At 39.5% G+C, this 20,850-nt stretch overlaps 1 pseudogene; it reads right to left on the minus strand.

Annotated features, from left to right (window-relative positions):
* The window catches only part of LOC129088182 (dnaJ homolog subfamily B member 14-like), a 35,309-nt pseudogene extending 14,832 nt beyond the window's left edge, over nucleotides 1-20,477 (minus strand).
* Between the last annotated feature and the right edge of the window lie 373 nt (nucleotides 20,478-20,850).

Consider the following 20,850-nt stretch of genomic DNA (forward strand, 5'->3'; position numbering starts at 1 on the left):
AGAACAAGGGGATCCATAATCATCTGGCATCCACTCAATGTTGTACCTATGGTTAGAAATGTACATGATGGAAACTCCAGGGATATTCCTGATTCTTCTTTTATGGTGCCAGTCAACTGTGGCCACGACATAACACTTTTGCTGAGTTACTCCCAGCACCAAGCAGTCATCTGCATAGGTTCTTTTGTGTGTGCATAATAATCATTTAAATCTTAGATCTTTGGTGATCCTTAGAGCCTCTTGATACTTCTGCCCCAGATATTTTTTTTAATGATGGGCTGGAACTTTTCCACTGGACTCCCAGATGTTAGAAGAATGATGGTATAAAAGTTTTATTCTGCCATCTTGCTGATATCACCACTAAAATTTAGGAATCAAATTTTTTCATTTTAATGTTTTTACTGAAATAAATTTAAATTAACATGTAGCTATAAGAAATAGTAGAAGGATTTCCTCAGTTCCTTCATGCTGTTTGTGCATTTCAGGAAATTTGGGATGTTTTCACCATTATTACTTCAAACATACTTCAACCTTATTTTCTCTTTTTCCTAGAGATTGTGATGATATGAATATTGAACATTTTGTTATTATCCACAGGGCCCTAAGACAGTTTGTCTATTTTTTTAATCCTTCCTGTTGTACATGTTGAGTAATATTCATTGTTTTATCTTCAAGTTCACCAGTTCTTTTTTCTGTTGCCTCCATTTTCTGTTGCACCTATAGGATTTTTTTGTTTTTGTTTTTTTTTTTTTATATTTTATTTTTCTGTTCCTTCCCTCCTCTCCCCTATACTCTTTCCCTAGCTTTCTTGACCCTGCACTCTCCTACCCTTGCCTTGCTTTTCCTTCCCTTCTCTCCCTTCTCACCTCTTCCCTTCCTCTTCCTTTCCTTCCCTTCCCCTCCCTTGCATTCCTCCTTCTTCCTCACTTTGCTATCATCTCCCCTCCTTTCCCTTCCTTACCCCTCCAGTTGCCTCCTTCCCTTCCCTCCCCTTCCCTTCCTCTAGACTATCTGATCCCTCTTTGAAACTCCTTTTCTGGCTCCTACCTACCTCCTACTTTCCAAGCCCTGCACTGCCTTTGATCTTAGCCCTTGACTCTCTCTTCTGTTGCTTACTCACTTCGAACTAGACTCACCCAGTCTCAGGGCTTGAAATGCCTCCTATACACTGATGATTCCCATATTTGCATCTCCATTGTGTACCTCTCCCTTGACCTCTAGGCTGCTTTATCTAACTGCTTTATTGACCTCTCCACTTGCATTTCCTATAGGCATTGCAAACTTAACTTCCCTGTGCACACCTGAAAATCTGATACTTTTCCCCCTGTCTCCATTTCTCACATTCCTCTCCTTTTCAGTTTAGTGGAAATGTCATCCTACTGCTCTGACATAAGAAACTAACATTTTCTACTAGATTACTGCAACCAGGCTCTAACTGCCTTTGCTTCTTCTAAACCAAGGTGATCCTAGTGAAGCGGAAAGTCAGATTAAAATCATATAGCGGTTTCTTCCTCACTCAGGGGAAGCAACAAGATTTTATCTAATTTACAGGACTCAGAAACTTATGACTGCACTATTCACTCCCTCTCACCATTCACTACACCTCCACATCTCTCCTCAGTGCACACTTTGCTAAGCCCAATGAGTACTGCTTCTTAAAAATGCTGTAACCCCTGGCCTCAGGGCTCTTGTACACACTATTTCTTCTGGAGAATCCCAAGAATTCTCTTTTTCCTTTGATGTCCATACAGTGCACACAGACTAGGCATTTCCTTTTCATCCTCTCAGTTAGAGGGCTTCTTTTTATGCACAGGAAATAAAATAGCTGCTATCACTCAGTTATACAGCTCAGTTAAATAATGATTTCACATTTACAAGTTGTTCTCTTTTAGTCTCAATTACAAACTCTTTAGAGGAGAGAATCTCATTGGATTATGTAGAATCAAGTGTCTATTACTGGTTCAATCAGCTTTAAATGTAGGGGTGGAATCAAAAAGCATAGCCATGCCACTGTGTCCAGTCACAGTGGAAGGGAAGCAGGCCACTGTCCCCAAGCAGATTCCTCTCAGCAGCCCAGGACCCCATATTGGTTTGTTTTTATTACAGTCATACATGCTGAAAGTAAAATTTCTAACAGTTCAGAAGACGATGTGATGAAAAGCACATTAACCCTTCTGTTATAGTAGGTAGTTAGTTAGATATTAATGAAAAAGAAGGGAGCCAGATCTAATTAAGCTAAATTAACTAAGAAGAGGCAGCTTCAGAGACACTCCAAGAGACAGCCACATTCCCCGCAAAGGAACTTAATCCTCAGGCACGTAGAAAAGACTGGCTTTACCCGGGGAAGGATGACCCAGTGAGGAGGGGATTCCTCTGCTGAAACATGTGCAGTAGAAACCAGATGATAAGGCAAACCTATGAAGCATGCCCAGTCAGAGTCTAAATGGTGACAGTATAAGGGATCAGTCTAGCCGGAGAAAATCATGAAGAAGGATTGCATAAAATAAGGGCACAGACCCCAGAAGATCCAGGAAAAGAATTGGATGGGGGAGGGCGCAGCACAAACCCATGAAATATTAGGAAGAAGATTGGTAGTTTGAAAGAAAACTTACCCCTTCCCAAACCCAAGGAAATATCATCGAAACTTAACAAAGGCCGGAGGCATTTGCGCAGCATTTTCTCTCCATGGCAGGCATGCAATCCTGGGTGTGGCAGCTGTAGGGTCTGAAGCACAGCCAAAAGTGGGCTGGAGAGGAACAGAAGCTAAAAGCCAGACTACTGAAGCTTCAGATGCCTATGCCAGAGAAACAGCAAAGCATTTCTGAGTGCTGGCCTTCCTGCTGGGCTTAGTGAGGACCAGTGCAGGCTGCAGCCCCAGAGGCTGGACTTCCTCCCCGGAGAGACAGAGCTGAGCCACCAGGTCATGGATGAGGTATTGTGGAAGCTGGACCAGGGACATCTATGCCCTACACACCCTTCCAAAAAATAAATCTTGACACTATTGCTCAAATACACCTACACACATGAGTCCCTGAAATGCTTTTCCTGTGACTTTGCAAGAATCTATTTCCAGACCCACCCAGCAGACCTTTCTTGGTTCCAGTCCACCTCTGAAAATGCTTCTATGCCTGACCTTTGGCACCACTTAGAAGTCTGGAGCACAGGGCACAGGTCTGTGCTCATACTCCAGGCCCACTATGCATAAGAAGAACATAGTTCAGCACTTTGTTTTTTTGTCTCTACAATATATTTTGTTGGCCAAAAAGTTCGTTTGTCTTTTCCCATAAGATGACTCTAGTAGGGCTTAGTTGCCTTTAACTCTATTCACAAAATTTAGTGAGATTTTATTGTGACAGTTGTATTAGCGTGCATTAAAAACCACTTATCAAAGTGAACTTTTGTGTAGTCATTTTAATATTGAAGAGGGAAGAAAATATGCAACATTTTCAGCATATTAAGCTTTATTATTTCAAGAAATGTAAAAACACAACTGAAATGCAAAACAAGATTTGGGCAATGTTTGGGAGAAGATGCTGTGACTGATCAAACATGTCAAAATTGGTTTGCGAAGTTTGTGCTGGAGGGTTCTTGCTGGACAATGCTCCATAGTCAGGTAATCCAGTTGAAGTTGATAGTGATCAAATGGAGACATTAAGTAAGAACAATGAACATTATACCACGTGGGAAATAGCCGACATACTCAAAATACTCAAATCAATAAAATTATTGGTGAAAATGAAAAATGTGTCTTTTATGGAAAAAACTAAGTGGACTTTTTGGTCAACTCAATATTTTGGAAATCTCTTTTTTCATTAGACATGACATAGAATTCAATTTATGGTTATATCACAATTTACTAATTCAGTTGCTCATTGAGGGACACAGGGTGGATGTTTTTTCTTTTCATTGTTTTTGTTATTTATTTATTTTGCTAAATGCATATGATTGCTTCAGTTTTATAAATTCCTGAGCTTAGGGTATTAATATTTAAAGTATCTAAGTTAGTAAGAGTTTCCATGCAACCCATTATAATGTTCAATTCTTTTAAAATACAAGTTGGAATTAAAACTAGCATCTGAGTTATAAAAAATAAATTATGTACAAAAATACTTTCTCATCTTCTTAAAAGTTAGGAGTAATATTTTTAAAGAATTATTTTTAAGGTCTTAGTTTTGTAAAATATTCAAACAGAAGTGTTTGGTCTAATGCCTTCTTTTTCCATTTATCTTGACTAAACAGAGATATCAGGGATTAAAAAATATTTTTGCCCATAATTTTTCTAGCATGTAAAAAATATTTTCAGTAGTTAAAAGCTATTCAAATTTTCCCCTTTACTTTTTATTTATTTATTCATTTATTTGTCTTTATTGTTGTTCAAGTACAGTTGTCTCCATTTCTTTGCCACCACTTTCCCCTGCCCCATACAATTCCTCTCCCACCCTCAATTCTTCCCCAGTTCCAAATACCACTATTGTATTTGACCTGCATTCTCCACTTGGCTCTCCTCCCACCTCCTTCCCCTCTGGTAATCACCATTGTCTGTATGTATGAGTTTGTATTGTTAGTTCGTTACTTTTTATTTCATTTATCAGCAATGAGTGAAATCAGAAAGTTTTGTCATTTCCTGTCTGACTTATTTCACTTAGCATAATACACTCAAGACTACAAGTACTGATTTTTTTTTAAATTAACATTTCAAAAAATCTAACTGGAAAGTTTAAATGTAGATGTTGGAGCACAGAGACTTAAATATGTTTTATGAAATATATATACTCAAATAAAATAATGTATATTGAAATTGGACACGTTAAGTGTGACATAAATTGCCAAAATTAAGTAATCATTTATTCCACCACTCATTTTAAATTACATAATGGGTGAAGAGGTGAGGGGATTGAGAAGTACAAATAGGTAGTTACAGAATAGCCCTGGGAATGTAAAGTACAGTATAGGAAATGGAGTAGCCAAAGAACTTATACGCATGACTCATGGACATGAACAATGGTGAGGAGGTTGCCGGAGGGAATGGGGGTAAGAATGGAGGGTGACAAAGGGGGAAAAGTTGGGACAACTGTAATAGGATAATCAATAAAATATAAGTAAAAACGAAAGAAAATTATATAACTTAATAAAAAATCATTTAAACATTTACAGAGTATTTTTTGGATGATTTAAGTATATATTATGTCTCTCAGGGAATATTTAATCATCTTACTTAAGATAGGTAGCTTTTTTTTCTTCTGTGTCAAATAAATGCTCAAAAGCCAGAACTCCTCAATGATGTATAGGTTAAAGATTTTATAGGGCAAAATTACAGACATTGTGCATTAGGGGACTCAGAGTAACACTGGGAGCTGACAGGTCTTACGAGAGTTGTGAAGTCTTTTCCTGTATCCTTCTACCTGGTTTCATGGGAAAGTAGCCAGGGGGTCATTCCACCTCAGGGCTCAGGAGGTGAAACATAACTTAGGTTCTGATGTTATTTCTAGCTTGCTGGGGGTCTGAACTTTGTGATCATTAGTCAGGTTTTGGGCTACTTTTTTCTACTGCCTTGGGGTTGCTGATTATCCCAGAGAAAGGCTAAGTCTCTGAGGGGTGTATGTATAGAAAGAGAAATATGATTTCTAGAGCTAGAATTTAAAACTAATTTAATCAAAGTCATAAGGACCTTGGGTTTTATTACGAAAAAGTTATAGGCCTGGGGCATGACTACCCACCATGACTTGCCTGGGTAGAAATGTATGATTAGATCATTCTGTAAAGTTAATTTCCATAGAACTCCCCCCCCTTTTTAATTTACAATAGTGAGTTTTCTATTATTGTGCCTAATTCATGGGAAAGTTTTAAATCAGAAGCTATAAACTCTGTGTTTCTGTCTGCCTCTATGTTCATGCGCATCTATATAGGTACGTGTGTGCTATAAATGTGTGGTATTTTCTACCGTCAGATGGCATTACTAAAATTGCTTTGTAAAAGACCTCTCTTTAATTGGCTTAAAGAATGTTAAGTGCTTATTTGAATGAAATTTTCATAAAATTCCCAGAAACAAAATAAATAATTAACCTAAATGTTTTTCATGTTTATATGATTGCCAGTGTGAGAACATCCAAACCTGTAGAAAATTTTCATTAAAAAATTATTTGAGCCAAACAGAGGATACACCTGGAAGCAAGATCTCAAAAGACAGAGATAAATCCTTTATAGAATAACAGTTTGCAGTTTCTTTTATGCTTTTGAAATTAAGGAAGGGATGTAAAGAAGACTTCATGAAGGTGGGAGAAAGAAAGGCAGGGATTGGATGATAGGATAGTTAAGATTTTGTGCTCTGTTGAGGGTGGCCATGCTTTAGAAGGAGTGATCTAAAAGGGTGGTCATGTATTAGAAGAAGGGGTCTAAAAAGAGGCATTTCAAATATATATTAACTTGGATGCACAGAAACAATGTACAGGGCTTGCTTGGCACAAGGATAAGACTACGGAAAGTTCTAAGCCTGTGGCATAAATACCCACCATGAGCTGCCCAATTAGGAATTTATGATCAGATCACTCTGTGGGGTTAACTTCCATAGAATGCTCCTTTAATTTTATCCATATGAGCTAAAATTCATCTTTAATAAGTAAAATCTAGTCTATATTTGTTGGTTTGATTAACACAGGCTTGTCTTTAAAATTATCAGAATTAAATATAATGCTTTTATCCTATGTAGATTTACTAGAAATCAAGTAAGTTCATGTTATCTTTTAACAAATTTGCCAGTAAAATGAACAATAGCTGGAGATGACGGTTCTTCTTGTAATGGGACCCAATTGGAAACCTTGCTATATTACCAAGGCTTTGACAAGACTGTGATATTTGAGAGACATATACATAGACTCAGACAGCTTTTGGAACTTCTAGAAACTTCACTTGGTTTCCTGACTTCACAGGCACTTATGCATTCCATCTGAGATTCTTTATAAAAAGTTCCAACAAAGCAGTTTTAAAAATAGTCTATCTACAGGGTCAAACATTATTCTTGCTACATTTATCTAAATAATCTGACCAACCTAGTTTTAGTGTGATCATCTCTAGTAAAATATGGGGCAATTACAGAGAGAAAAAGTATGTTTGCACTTTTGAATATATTAAGTTCTAATCATGTAAATTCTTTTTGAGGTTTTGTTATATACCAGTAAACTGGACTAGATCCTCAGTTCTTCTAGTTTTCTCAAATTATCTGACTTCATTTCTCCTAATGAACATGTCCAATTTTCTCCCACTCTTCTAATTTGACATCATTAAAAACAAAAATGCCCTTGAATCTCCTTGGAAAGGGCTACACCATGTCCTACTCAATACCCAGATGGCAACCAAACTTCAGTAATTTGAACCTTGGATATTTAAAAAGGCTCAATCTGACATCTGCTTCTCTTCAAATGTTAAAAATCTTCAAATCAAATTGAATAGGAAGAAAAAAAATTGTTAGCATCAAGGTTGACTGCCTCCTCCCAAGACACCACATCAACACTTCATACTTTAACTAAACATGATATTCTTTTTTTTTCCCTTTATTTCTGTTACTCTGGCTTTGGTCTGGAAAGATAATGCCATTACTCATACATCATAGGTCATTGCTAAAGGGAGTAAACTCTAAAATTTAAAGCAACTTATTATTTCAGGATAGGAAAAAGTCTGACTCCTTGCTTCAGTGGGCAAATGCAAGAATCCCTGCAAATGAAAACATTGATGGTGCCACCTTAATGGAACTGTTTGTGTCTGACAGGATTTATCTTTGTCTGTAGTGATTGTCCTTCTCTTTGGATCAGTAAGTGTCTAGATGGCTAGCAATACCTCTTAGGTTACCTCATTTTGTCACTAAATGTTCACAGACAAACTGGGACACCTCATTGATCAATTCCCTTAAATTTACATTGTTGAGTTAGAAGGTACCTACCAGGAGGCTTTCATGATTCAGGATTCATTACCTTTGGTAGGTTTTTACTTTCCTGGTTAGGAGTAAATACAAATGAGGCTATAACCTGGAACCTCTCCTGTACTCTTAAAAATATTGCAGAGTTTGATGCTAAAACAATAGCTATACTACAACAATTCTTAGACTTGCTGCCTATAGTCTCAGCAGTTCTGGACATGGTCTTAGTCGTACAGAAAATACAGCAGGCTGAAGAAGGCTAGTACTCAGTGACAGACCTTGAAAATGCTTTCTTCTCTAGCTCAGTCTCAGAAAACAGCCCACCAGTTTTTCTTCACCTGGGGAGGACTGGCATTTAGTTTTCCTGTGCTGCCACAGGGTTATTTGAACTCAGCAGCCCACTGTCATATTTGGTCAGAAGGGATTTGGACATGATGCAGGTTTCAAGTGTAATAATAAATTAAGTTGATTACATTATGATAATGTTGGAAACTGAGAAGCAACTTAGCACTGGTTTGAATGCAATGGTGATGCACATGACCAACCAGGGCTTATTAATAAATCTAGCAAATATCCAAGGGCCTGCCAGATAGTAAAGCAGTAAAATTCTTAGGAATAACCTGGGAAGGAGCCACTCAGGATATTCTACAAGTGACTAAAAATAAACTGCTGTCACCACAAACCCATAGGACCAAACAAAAAGCCCAGCATTTGGTTGGTTATTTGGATTTTAGAAAACATATATTTCTCACTTGAGAACATTGGTAACTCCCACCTAAGACTACCTGAAGAAAAGCTGTATTTTAGTGGGGACCAGAACAAAAGCAGACCATAGCAGAATTACCAAAAGTGGTAGTATTCTCAGCAACTTTGGGCCCTTATAAACCCCACTCAGATGTAGTTTTGGAAGTGTTTGTTGCCTGTACTCTTGGAGACTTGTGCTTATGGAAAAAAACATGAGTGCCTCCCAGCAGCAACCACTGGGATTTTGGATGAGAAAATTTCCAGGTGATGCTACCCTTGTATGCATTATTTAAGAGACAATTAATCTGCTATTGAGAATTAGTGACTGAAGGATGTAAAGCAATTATAAAACTTGATACCCATAGTGTATTGAATTGTTTTCAGAGAAACACTCTAATGAGGATGGCAGTGCCCAATTAGTTCCACGATATAACGAAAACTGCCCATACAGGAGCATGCAAGGAGGGGCCCACCATATCCATGAGCAAGCAGCCTCTCTTCATTGAGGACAGACTTTCGAGCCACCTGAGGAGGAGCCAGAACTGATTGCCACATGGACAGTGACCTATGCACAGCTCTCAGTTGAACAACAAAGAGCTGCTTTGTTTACTGATGGCAGTTCCAGGGTAAATGACCAGTAACCTGCCTGGAAAAGATCAGCGAGAGGATAAGCCATTTGCCTATTGAAATCCCTAACCTAACCATGCGAGCTATTGATGCCTGAAGCTGAGCTGGGAAAATATACACTGCTTTGCTAGACCAGAGCAGGGACCAGCACTGTTCCCTCCACCGAAAGACCTTTGCATGTCCTGATGACTGAAAATCCAGAAGCCCCCAAATGGGGACTGGCTGACTGTTGCCACTTTCAAGCTGTCAACTCACAAAAAAAATTGTGGTAGTGTGGAGGTTCCCTCCAAGCCAGAGGCTAAGCAGAATGTTGGAAACTGTTTCTAAGAGTTCTCTGTGGCTGGAGAACCTGTGTGCTCTAAGGCGTCACACAGTGCAGATGCACAGACCTCATAGGACCAGGGTGTTGGGGAGAAAGTCACAGGCTGCTGTCTGGAGAGGCCAAGTACTACAGCTCCTTTTTCAGGGACAAAGCATATGCCCAATGTAAAGGCTTAACCTACATATATGACAATTCTACCCTGAAGGATGAGATGGGAAAATATAAACTGACTTCCCAGGGTAAGCCCCTATGAAAACCACCATGGTTTCCTTCCCTGAGAAATACATGGACCCCTTGGAGGCTAGAGAAACGAGGGACATGGTGAGAAGAGAAGTCTGAATAAGGACTAAGGGATGTTCTCTGCTTAACAGCTACTGCCTCAAAGATTTGTCTGAGGGGTGGGGACATCCTATACTCTGAGGGTTTTGCATGTGTCAAGAACCACTCTGCAGAGCCTCCCAGGTCTGGAAGGCCCTGGATACCCCAGGCCAACAGACAGAATGCCTGTTGTACACGTGCAGGTCTCATGAGTTGGGGAAAGCAAGAAACACTCATAGGCAAGTGTCAAAAAGGCCTGGTTTTAGGATTTAGTTCTTAGGGTAACAAGGCATATGTCTTATTTAAAGTCTTAATATACTCATATGCAGATTTCCCCAGTGAAGTCTCGACTGGGAAAATCTGGATTGGCTTTTCAGGGCAAAGTACAGAAGGAATGGACATGGGTTCCTACAATGAGAGACCCCTGAGGCACTTGATATCCTGAGGAGCAGAGATCCCATGAAGAAACAAGTCCAAATAGGGACTGAGTGACCATTTCTATTTTATAGCTACTGCCTCATAGGAATTTTTGGGAGCAGTGGAGGCATCCTACATGCTGGGAGTTTTACAGGTGGTTGGGAACTGCACTAAAGAGCTTACCAGACCTGGAACACTTTCACTTTCCCAGTTTGGTAGACAGAGCACCTATTGCGCCTGAGCAGGCTGTGTAAGTTTAGGGCACCAGGCTAATGTCAGCCGAGGCCTGGTACCAGTAACTGGTTCTTGGAGAGACAAGCAACATACCTAACTAAAAGCCCTAACATACCCATATGTGCTATTTTCCCCTGAGGGTTGAGCTGAGAAAACCAGGACTACCTTACCATGGCCAGGCAGGGCAGGGCCAGCCACTGTTTCTTCCAATGAGAGATAACTGGACATCTTGATGTCTGGAAAGCCAGGAACCCCATTAGGCATTAAGTACAAACGGAGGCTGATTAACTATCACTGCATTCAAGCTGTCACCTGACAACTGTTTTCCGAAGAAGTAGGGACCCCAGAAGCTGGAACGTAGGAAACTCTTCCAGGAACTCTCAAGGACTATAGAAGCCCTGATACTCCCCAGCATCATAGTTGCCCCCTATTGCAAATGCCCCGGCCTTATAACATAGGGACACCTGAAACTCAGCAACAGGCTGGTGTCTGGAGAGGTCAAAGTGGGAGGCAGTTGGATCTCTTGATCGTTGGAGAAACCCAAGACCCTATCAGTTAGGAACTTTAAATAAGCTGACCATGGTAGCTCAAAAGCTACAGTCTCACAAAAATTTATGGAAAGCATGGGGTGTTGTACACCTTGGGAGTTATGTAGGGATTGGAAGCTGCCCGGAGAAGCCTCCCAGGCCTGGAGGGCCCTGAATTCCTAAGACCAGTGGACGACGGGCTGTCTAAATGAATGTGTGGGCCTCAAAGATGCAGTGCACCAAGAACCAGGTAAGAGAGGCTGGTGTCTGGAGAGGTCAAGAATTAGCAAATCTGTTTTGAGGGACAAAGTGTCTGCCTAATTAAAAGGCCTCAACTACCCACATGCAATTTTCCTCCATGAAAGCTAAGCTGGGAAAATATGGACTGCCTTATCACGTTGAGGACAGGCAGAGCCAGTCAACATCCCCTGCAATGGGAGACCCCTGTGCCTCTTGCTGGATGGAGAAGGCCTGGACCCCATCAAACAGTATGTCCAAATAATGATCATGGCATCTTTAAAGCTACTGTCTCACAAGGATTGGCAAGAGGGGTGGGAGCATCTTAAATGCTGGGGGTTATGCAGGAGTCAGGAACCACCCTGAGGAATCTCCCAGACCCAGAGGACCCTGGACTCTCCAGATTGGCAGATGGGGTGCCTGTTGCATATGTGTGGGCTGCACAAGTCTGGGCGCTAAGAACAAGGTAGGATGTAAATGTCAGAGAGGCCAGGTTTTTAGAATTTAGTTCTAAGGGTAACAAGGCATATGTTATTAAAAGCACTTAGCTACCATATGAGCATTTCCTTCTAGAAGTATAAGTCAGGAATATCTGGACTGGCTTCCTACTTCAAGCCTGGCAGTGCTGGCCAAAGTTCCTGCCAATGAAAGACCCTCGATCTCGTGGTGGGTGGAGAAGCCTAGGATTCCATGAATCAGATTGTCCAAATAAAGCCTGAGACATTGTCTTCTTTACAACGAATGCTTCACAAAGATTTTGGGAGTGGTGGGGCATTTTATATGCTGGGAATTGTGTAGAGGTTTGGGATCTGCCTTGAGAAGATTCCCAGGCATGGAAGGTTCTGGCTTCCCTAGGCCAGGAGGGTGCCTAATATGCACATGCGGGGTTGGCAAGGCCAGGTCACCTTGGAAAGGTGGCAAGGCCAGGTCACTGTTTCTTCCAATGAGAGATAACTGGACACCTTGATGTCTGGAAAGACAGAAACCCCATTAGGCAACAAATCCAAATGGGATCTGACTGGGTGTTGATGTATTAAAACTACTACCTCACAACTATTTCCTGGACAGGTAGGGGCTCTCCCCTCTGGGGTTTAGGAATTGCCCTCAGGAGCCCACAAGTCCTGGAGGACCCTAGTGGTCCTAGGATGGCAGAGAGGGCACCTGTAACTCATGGGCATTTTGTGCAGGTCCAGGACACAGGGTATCAGGCAACAGGCAGATGTTAGGGGAGGCCATGTCCCAGGAGCTGGCTTGTAGACAGGCTTCTCCAGTCATTAAAGACATGCAGGTATCTTTCACTGGAGAAAACTATGGCCAACCCTCCTGGTCTTTACCTGGCAGCTAGTCCATATTTTCGCACCTCAGCCTTAAGGGGGGAAATCCCACATGTATGGCGAGAGCTTTTAATTAGGCATGTTCTTTAACCCTTTCAAAAACCAGGTCCTGGGCACTGACCTCTCTTGGCACCTGTGTGTTGCCTGGTCCCTGGTGCTTTGAACCTGTGCAGCCTTCACATGCTCAATAGGCACCTCGTTCTCAGGCCTAGGCAGCTGGGGCCCTCTACGTCCCCAGGGTGGAAGTGTCCAAACCCCTGCCTAGCCTCCAGAGCAGAGGGAGCTCCTTCACCCACAAAAGCCTTTGTGAAGAAGGAATTTTAAAAAGGCAATAGTCAGTTTTCATTTGAACTGGCTGCCCAATGGAGCCCTGGGCTTCTGCTTTAAAGAAGTCCTGGTGTAAATAGAGGTTACCATGGTAATTGCAATTAACATCTGATATATATAACACTCTAGTTTGAATTGATAACAACGTAACTTCAACAGCATAATAAAACGCTGCTTCGGGTCACCTATCCCCCTACTTTTTAATGTATTTGTCACAAATTACATCTTTATTCATTATGTACCTAAAACATGTGTTTATAATTTTTATGAATTTTTCTTTTAAATCACATAGGAAATAAAAAGTGGAGTTACATTACCAAAATGTAATAATATTGCCTTAGGCTTGGTTCTCTTTTCTTAATTATTATACTCTTCAGACTAGATAATGTGAATGGTCCTACATCCACATTTGCTCATTCTTTCTTCTGTCTGCTCCAATCTGATATGGAAACTTTCTAATGAATAACAGCCAGGGTTTCTATTTAGTTCCTTTTAATAATTTCTATGTATTTATTGATATAACTATTTATCTCATTATGTTCAGATATTATTTTCCTGGTTTCCTATTCGGGCAGTAGATTTAAAGTTTCTGTAGTTACTCCAATGCTGTGCTTCTTCAAGCATGGTTTCTGTCAATTTATTACTAGTTTAATTTTTGTGAATGGATTATATTTTCTCTTTTTGTATACCTTGTAATTATTATGGTGAAATTTGGATATTTGAATATTATATCTGGTAACTCTGATAATTGGATTCTCACTCTTCCCCACAATTTAATGTCTTTTTTAAAAATTGTTGGCTGCAATACTATTCTATTTTTTAGTGACTTTTCCAGAGTATTTTTTCAAAGATTTTATTCTTTGTCTTGTGTGGTCACTGAACCCTTTGGGGTTTTTTTATAGCTGTGTTCAGCTAAATGTTTTTACAGATTGCCATTTTAAAATGGATTTTTCCTGTTTCCATCTTTTGTTTAATTGCTATAAATCTTTGACTTTTTCGGCAATAATTCTGGTTGTTTTTTAATGTTTTTTGTGGAAAGACATATGTTTACAGCTGCCTATTTTACTATTTTCTCTAATGGAAGTATCTTAATCAAATAAGCACTAAACTTGTGTCAGAAGGCAGCACTGAGAAAGGATGTAGCTCTAAATTCTGATGAACTGGGTCCAGTGTGGACACATAAGTATATGCCTAAATAAGTCTCTTCCTGAAACACACCAGTCATAATGACTCCAGGAATATTTAAAGAATTTTAGACATGGTGTAGTACAATGAAGAGAGTAACACCTGAAGAATAAAAGAGTCCTTGCCTTTGTACCATCTGACAGTATTATGATATGCTAATAAGAAATTAAGACAAGATTATGGCTGAGATTTCTTCCATATCTTTTGGTCTGTGATTACATTTCTGGGATCTAGAATTTCACAATTTAACATGTAAATTTTCAGCTTGTCTTTTTATCAAATGATTAATATATAACCTTATCTTATATATTTTTGTTTAAACAGAAAAACCATGAACAAAAAGCACCAAGTAAAAATGAAAACAAAAACAAAACAACCCCTCCCCCCCCCAAAAAATGCACTAAATAGACCATGAAGAATGTACTTGTTTATAGTATAACTGAAACAGTTATTGATTTGGGGGGTGCAAATAAGATCATTCACAAATATGGAACCTATGAATAATGACAATTGACTGGATATCTTTGGGAAAATTGACTTTCTTAAAAAAAAAAGAAAGAAAGAAAAAGCAAGGAAAACAATGCTCCCTTTTGAATGGTGTAGCTAATTGTTGATAACTACCATTTTATTTTTATCACTTTGAAAATTAAATAACATTAATGTACTAAATTACTCTTAATCTGAAATTGATTTCACATTATTTATAATTAAGGCATTTGATTATAAGTCATTAGAAGTCATTTGGTACATGTACAAATATTCTTGTTGAATACCCGTCGTGTTATTTTCTTTGCTGGAAATGAAGAATACTGACAAGCTAGTGAAAACTACAGGGATGCTTCCTGAGGATATTTCCTCTGCTTACAGCCAATTAACATTATTACATACTGGAGGCTCATATAAGCCAGGGCATTTTAGGTTTTTAGGTACAAATAACCAAAACCATCTAAGATCAATTATATTAATTAGCTTTTGCTATGTAATAAACCATCCTTAAACATGGTATTTTAAAAGAAGAACCAGTTATTTAGATCATGAGTTAGAGGCATGGTTAGAATTGATAATACTAACTAAGCAAAAGAAAGGTAGATAATAAAAACATTGCTAAGTAATTTAGAGAATAAGGTAGAAATAATACAGTATAATTGGACCAGATAAAAGATGTGTTGATTACTAACAAAACAAACAAGCAAGGAAAATATAACCAGCAACACTGAAAGAAAAAAGAAACCAACAGAGTCAAGAGGGAAGAAGGGAGAGAGGGCAAGGAAAGGGAAGGGAAGGGTCAAGTCAAAGAACATGTATTAAGGACCCATGGACAAAGCCAAAGTGGGAAAGGCTTAAGGGAGGGAAGTGGAGGAGGGGGGCTGGTGAAAGTGGTAGCAGGAAGGTGGAGACAAATGTATTTGAACAATAATAAAAAAAAAAGATGCGTTGATTACCCAAAACGGCAATTAAAAATACACCACAGACTCGGTTCAATGAGAGCATCATTGCTGCTGACCACTAAATGCTGAAGCCAGGATTATTTCTACTGTTGGCATCTAATATGGCCACAGTTTGATGGCAAGTACCATCCCATTAAAACTGGAAAGTTCTGTCAACCTTGATTTTGCAATTACTGGAATGAAAGTTTTACTGGCCTTACTCTGATGAGCACATCACATTGCTGAATTGAAACCACTTACCTTGGGTTCAAGGGAAATTGGAAAAGTGATTATCTAGCCTTTTTTTTTTCTTTTTTTGGCTTACATCATGGGGAATGAATGCTATATTCCAACAAGACTACAGGTGAGAAGTTACCAAATGTATAAAAAGTGTTCAATTCAGGCTCTGAATAGGTAAAGAAAAAAAATGTGAATGCCCAACACATATAATTTTACAAGTAGAAAGATACTAATCTAAAATGTTCTGTCCTAAAGTTCTGTTTGTTTATTATTTAGTTTGTTTTTGACTTTGAAAATCATCACCACCATTCTGCTCAAAAGATGTCTGGAAGTCATCTTGAAACTGACCACTACATTTCTTAGATTCAAAGAGAAATAGACCAAACTCCACCCTTTTTCCCCATTTAAAGGAAAGGATTCTAAAGCAGCTGTGTAAATGAGAGGTGGTGCCCTCGTATACAACGCTCCCTTCCAAATGGAATGGAAGTTAAAGCAGTGAGGTAGGTGGAGAGATGTGAACAGGTTTTTCCCATGAGCAACCCTGTTTGCTTCCACTCCCATATGCATGGATTATACCCAACATCTGTGCCATCAAAAGGCTTTTAGGAATGAATTAATTTGCAATGTTTGCTTTCTATGCTCCCATACCTATCTTTTAGTAAGCATTCATAACACAATTTTTTCTATCTTATTTTAAAATATTTCCTTTTATTTTTAAGTATATTTTCTTTTAATATGGTAAAACATATTTCATTACTAGGTAATTTTTTTCTTGTTCTAGGGAAACAAATATTTTTAAAGTGAAAGTTTTCTGATCTTTCAAGAGCCTTTTCACACTAGTTGCTGTGGCTCAGCAGATTGAGTGCCAGCCTGTGAACCAAAGGATCTTCAGTTCGATTCCCAGTCAGGGCAAATGCATGGGTTGTGGGCCAGGTCCCCACTAGGGGATATAAGAAAGGCAACCACACATTGATGTTTCTCTCTCTCTCCTCCCTTCCTTTCCCTCTCTCTAAAAAAATAAATAAACAAATAAAATCTAAAAAAAAAGAGCTTTTTCTCTAGTTGGAATCCTTCTTTATTTTGTCAATATCTCTAAATTGGAATTATACTGTGAATTTCCAAGTATATCTCCTTGTTCATCCCATTTACATAAGTATGAAGAAGCGAGGCCACTTGGAAAGATAAATAGACACTTGGGAATAAAATAACACCTTTCTGCTATGTTTTTCATTTTGATCACGATGAATGAGCCATTCAGCTGTCTTAGTATCGGGATAAATTTGGATCATGCTCAGGGGAAAAGCATAATGATCATAGCTATTATCCTCCCAGTGGCTGAGATAAAGTCACCTGGAAACGGGATGCAGCTGGATACACAGGGCTCCCTGGGGTTCTCTCTCATCATCCATGCCTGTGAGAGTATGTGTCTTTGTGTGCTATGGATATGTTTCAATTTAAGAAACAGGAATAATCAGAACATTTTTCTATAATATATAGAATATAAGATATTATATAACTGTCTAGCTAAGGCATTCAATAACTTAGCCACCAAAAAATTTCATCCAAACACCTAGAATGATTGGCAGCACACAGGCAAATAAAGAAGAAGAGAAAACAATTATTTGAGAATGTGTATCCTTCTGTAATTTATGATATTCATCATCCTGTCTTCTAGCCATAGATATGAGGTTAAACCTCATGGATCAGTTGGATGAGCATCATTTCATGGATTAGAATTTTAGTAATGACTTTCTTTAGCAGATTTTAGTCCAACTAATAATGGTTATAAAATGTGTAATCATATTGTCCTGAGCTACTCTCATTGAGCTATGTGAACCAAGGCAAGCATTTTCAAATTGGATCCCAAGCAAGAAGTGATGAACATGGGGAAAGAGACAGGGATGCTGCTCCACAGAATGCCATCCCTCATTGGTTAGCAATGCCCTCCATGAAGCTTCTTGCCTGTGCAGGCTGGGATGGGACAGGGGTGGGACTCCCACCATCTCTCATGGTAGTGTCAGAGGCATGCTGGAGCTCAGGTGGGTTGCTGTTAGGCTACTCCTGAGGTTCTTAACCTATGATGGTTCTGTCCCATCCACTATTTCCTCCCCTGCTGGCCCAGGGAACATTTGCAGTACCTGGAGACATGGTTAGTTGCCATGACTGGAAGGCGGTGTTAGTGGCTTCTGGTGTGTGGAGGCCAGGGATGCTACTAAGAATCCTGTAATAATCAGAACAAATGCCCCATAACACAAAATTATCTGGTCTCCAATGTCCATAGTGTTGAGGTTGATAAAAACTGGGGACATTTGTGAAAGGAGTTATCACAAACTCCTTGTGAAGGGAGAAATGTGTGTAATTAAGGGTGGACAGGGAGGATGAACAGCAGGAAAATGGGGTGTCTTCCACAATGCCTGCACATATTCTGAATGCTTGATGCATGGACAAGAATGTGGATCAGAGCAGAAAATACAGATTCTAGAGCAATAATCCTCCTTCAGTTTAATAGGTCAAACAGGCAAGTGGTCCTTTTCCAAAGGAACATTTGAAGGAGGCTAAACCTCTGAACCGGTACAGCCTATACTGAAATAAAAGGTAACATTAACTTATAAGAACCTTAGAAGTGCAGCAAGTAACAGTGGCTTAGAAAAATGAAAATGATGTCCCAAATAAGAATGTGGGGGGTCCTGGCGGGTTGTTCTGTTTTCCACTCTGGTTTGGGTTTAGTTAGTGAGGAGGAAATGAAGTTTTACAAGAAATCACTGTGTGGAATTGATGGTTATTCTATATGATTTATTCCAGCCTAAATGATGAGTTTAGCCTGTTTTATGTGGTAGACACTGAGTTCTGAAGCGGGACTCCCGCAGGTGTGGTCATTTAGAGCAGCGGGCCCCAACCTTTTTGCCACCAGAGTCCAGTTTCGTGGAAGACAAGTTTTCCAAGGACCAGGGCTGGACAGGGGGATGGTTTGGGGATGACTGAAGTGCATTACATTTATTGTGCATTTTATTTCTAGTATCAGTGCATTGTAATATATAATGAAATAATTATGCAACTCACCATAATGCAGAGTCGTGGGAGCTCTGAGCTTGTTTCCCTGAAACTAGACAGTCCCATCTGGCGATGATGGGAGACAGTGACACCAAAAGTGTGTTGCTTATGTCCAGTCTACTCCAGTTTTGGTTACTGTCACCACAGAAAACCCTGCTTCACAAAGATAGGATGTTGAAAATGGAAGCAGGCTTTTCAGTGTTTTCGTGGCAACCTCAGTATATTCTGCCTTGACTTTAATCCAGAATGGATGGAGATTTGAAATTGTCTCCAACATACTTCTAAGGCCATTGTCATTTGTGACCTCAAATAGTGCACGGACAGAGTCAATTCACCTGGCTTATTCATAAATGGGTGGTGGATCCATTCCTCCCCAGTTCGGGGTCTTTTGTGGTTGGGAAGTAACGCTAAAACTCTTTTGAAAGCTGAGATAAGTGATCATGCACCAGCTGGGAGAAAGAAGGCCCTGGCTCAGTCTCTTTCAAAATCTTTGCTAATGTTGGAAACATGTTAAAAATACCAGTGTTCACTTATTGCCCCCATAATTCCAGTTTGGCTTTGAATGCAGCCACTTTATCTGCTGACTTGAACACAGTTGTCATTTTCCCCTGAAGTGACAGATCGAGTTCGTTGAGCAGGTTGTATATGTCACACAAGTAAGAAAGTTTTGCCACCCATTCTATGTCACTGAAATGTGCTGCCAGTGATGACTGTTTTTCTAAAAGAAATATCTGGAGTGGCTTTTGTAACTCAGAAACTCTGCCAGTGATCTGCATGTGTGCTCTGCATTCATCTCCTCACAGAGCTGCATGAACAAATGTGAGTTAAGGACATATATTTTAATGAGGTAGATAATTTAAATCACATCCTGCAAAACGTGGGTAAGTTCAGGTGATATTTTTCAGCTAGCCAGCATTTCTCTATGGATGACACAGTGTGTAGACTCACATTCAGAAGTGACATCTTTGACCAAAGTAGCAAAGCCAGAAAGCCATTCAGGCATGGCAGTCACTCTGTCCATGCATATACTGACAAAAATGACCAATTCAGTTTTCTTAATATGTAATCATTCAAAGACTTGAATAGTTCTGCAGCTGTGGGGTTGGGTTGCAACAAAAGTGTGCAAAACATATCCTCATGCACATCCTCCTGAAAAATGCATCACACAAAAAACAAGCATTGTTGCCTTATTGTAAATGTCGGTAGACTTGTCAACCTGGATTGTGTACCACAGTGACATATTAATCCTCTCTAACAATTGTGCCTCCATATCCTCTGCTATTTCATCAGTGTGTCTAATTATGGTGCTAGCCAAAAGAGGAATCGTGCCATCTTTTGAACTGCAGCCTTTTCTAAAAGTTCACAACAAATATCCTTAGCAGCAGGCAGGATCAACTCTTCACTAACAGTAAAAGGTTTCTTATCTTCAGCAATGCGGTGAGCCACTGAGAATGATGCTCTCAGTGCAGACACATTTGATGAAATGGTGACCTTCAATAACTGTTTCTGTTCTTCATGTTCACTTTTTTTCTCAAACTCCAAAATCTTGTCTTTTACTTCAGAGTGTTTGGTCTCCATGTGGGGAAGTAATTTTGAAGGTTTCATGGCTTCATTGGGTAGCCAGTTACCAAATATTATATACAAAGCAAGTTGAAGAATGTGAATCACCTGTTACAATGAATTTTTAATTTAAATGACTCTTGGTATATTCTTTTAAATGCAGCTTTCTTTTTGTTGGCAGTCTTAGAGTCTTCTGCTGTCCCATCATTAGATCTTTTCCCCTTTTCAAAGAAGTTCTTCAGCAATATTTGTTTTTCACTCATTTTGGCTAAGGTTAGCCTATGGGCTTACCAAAACTGTGACTGAGACAAGTGCACAAGGGGGCAATAAGTGAACACTGGGATTTTTAACATGTTTCCAACATTAGCAGAGATTTTGAAAGAGACTGAGC

Source organism: Pteronotus mesoamericanus, unplaced genomic scaffold, assembly GCF_021234165.1.
Source record: "Pteronotus mesoamericanus isolate MK-2021 breed Mesoamerican mustached bat unplaced genomic scaffold, CSHL_Meso_final scaffold_54, whole genome shotgun sequence".
Lineage (NCBI taxonomy): Eukaryota > Metazoa > Chordata > Mammalia > Chiroptera > Mormoopidae > Pteronotus > Pteronotus mesoamericanus.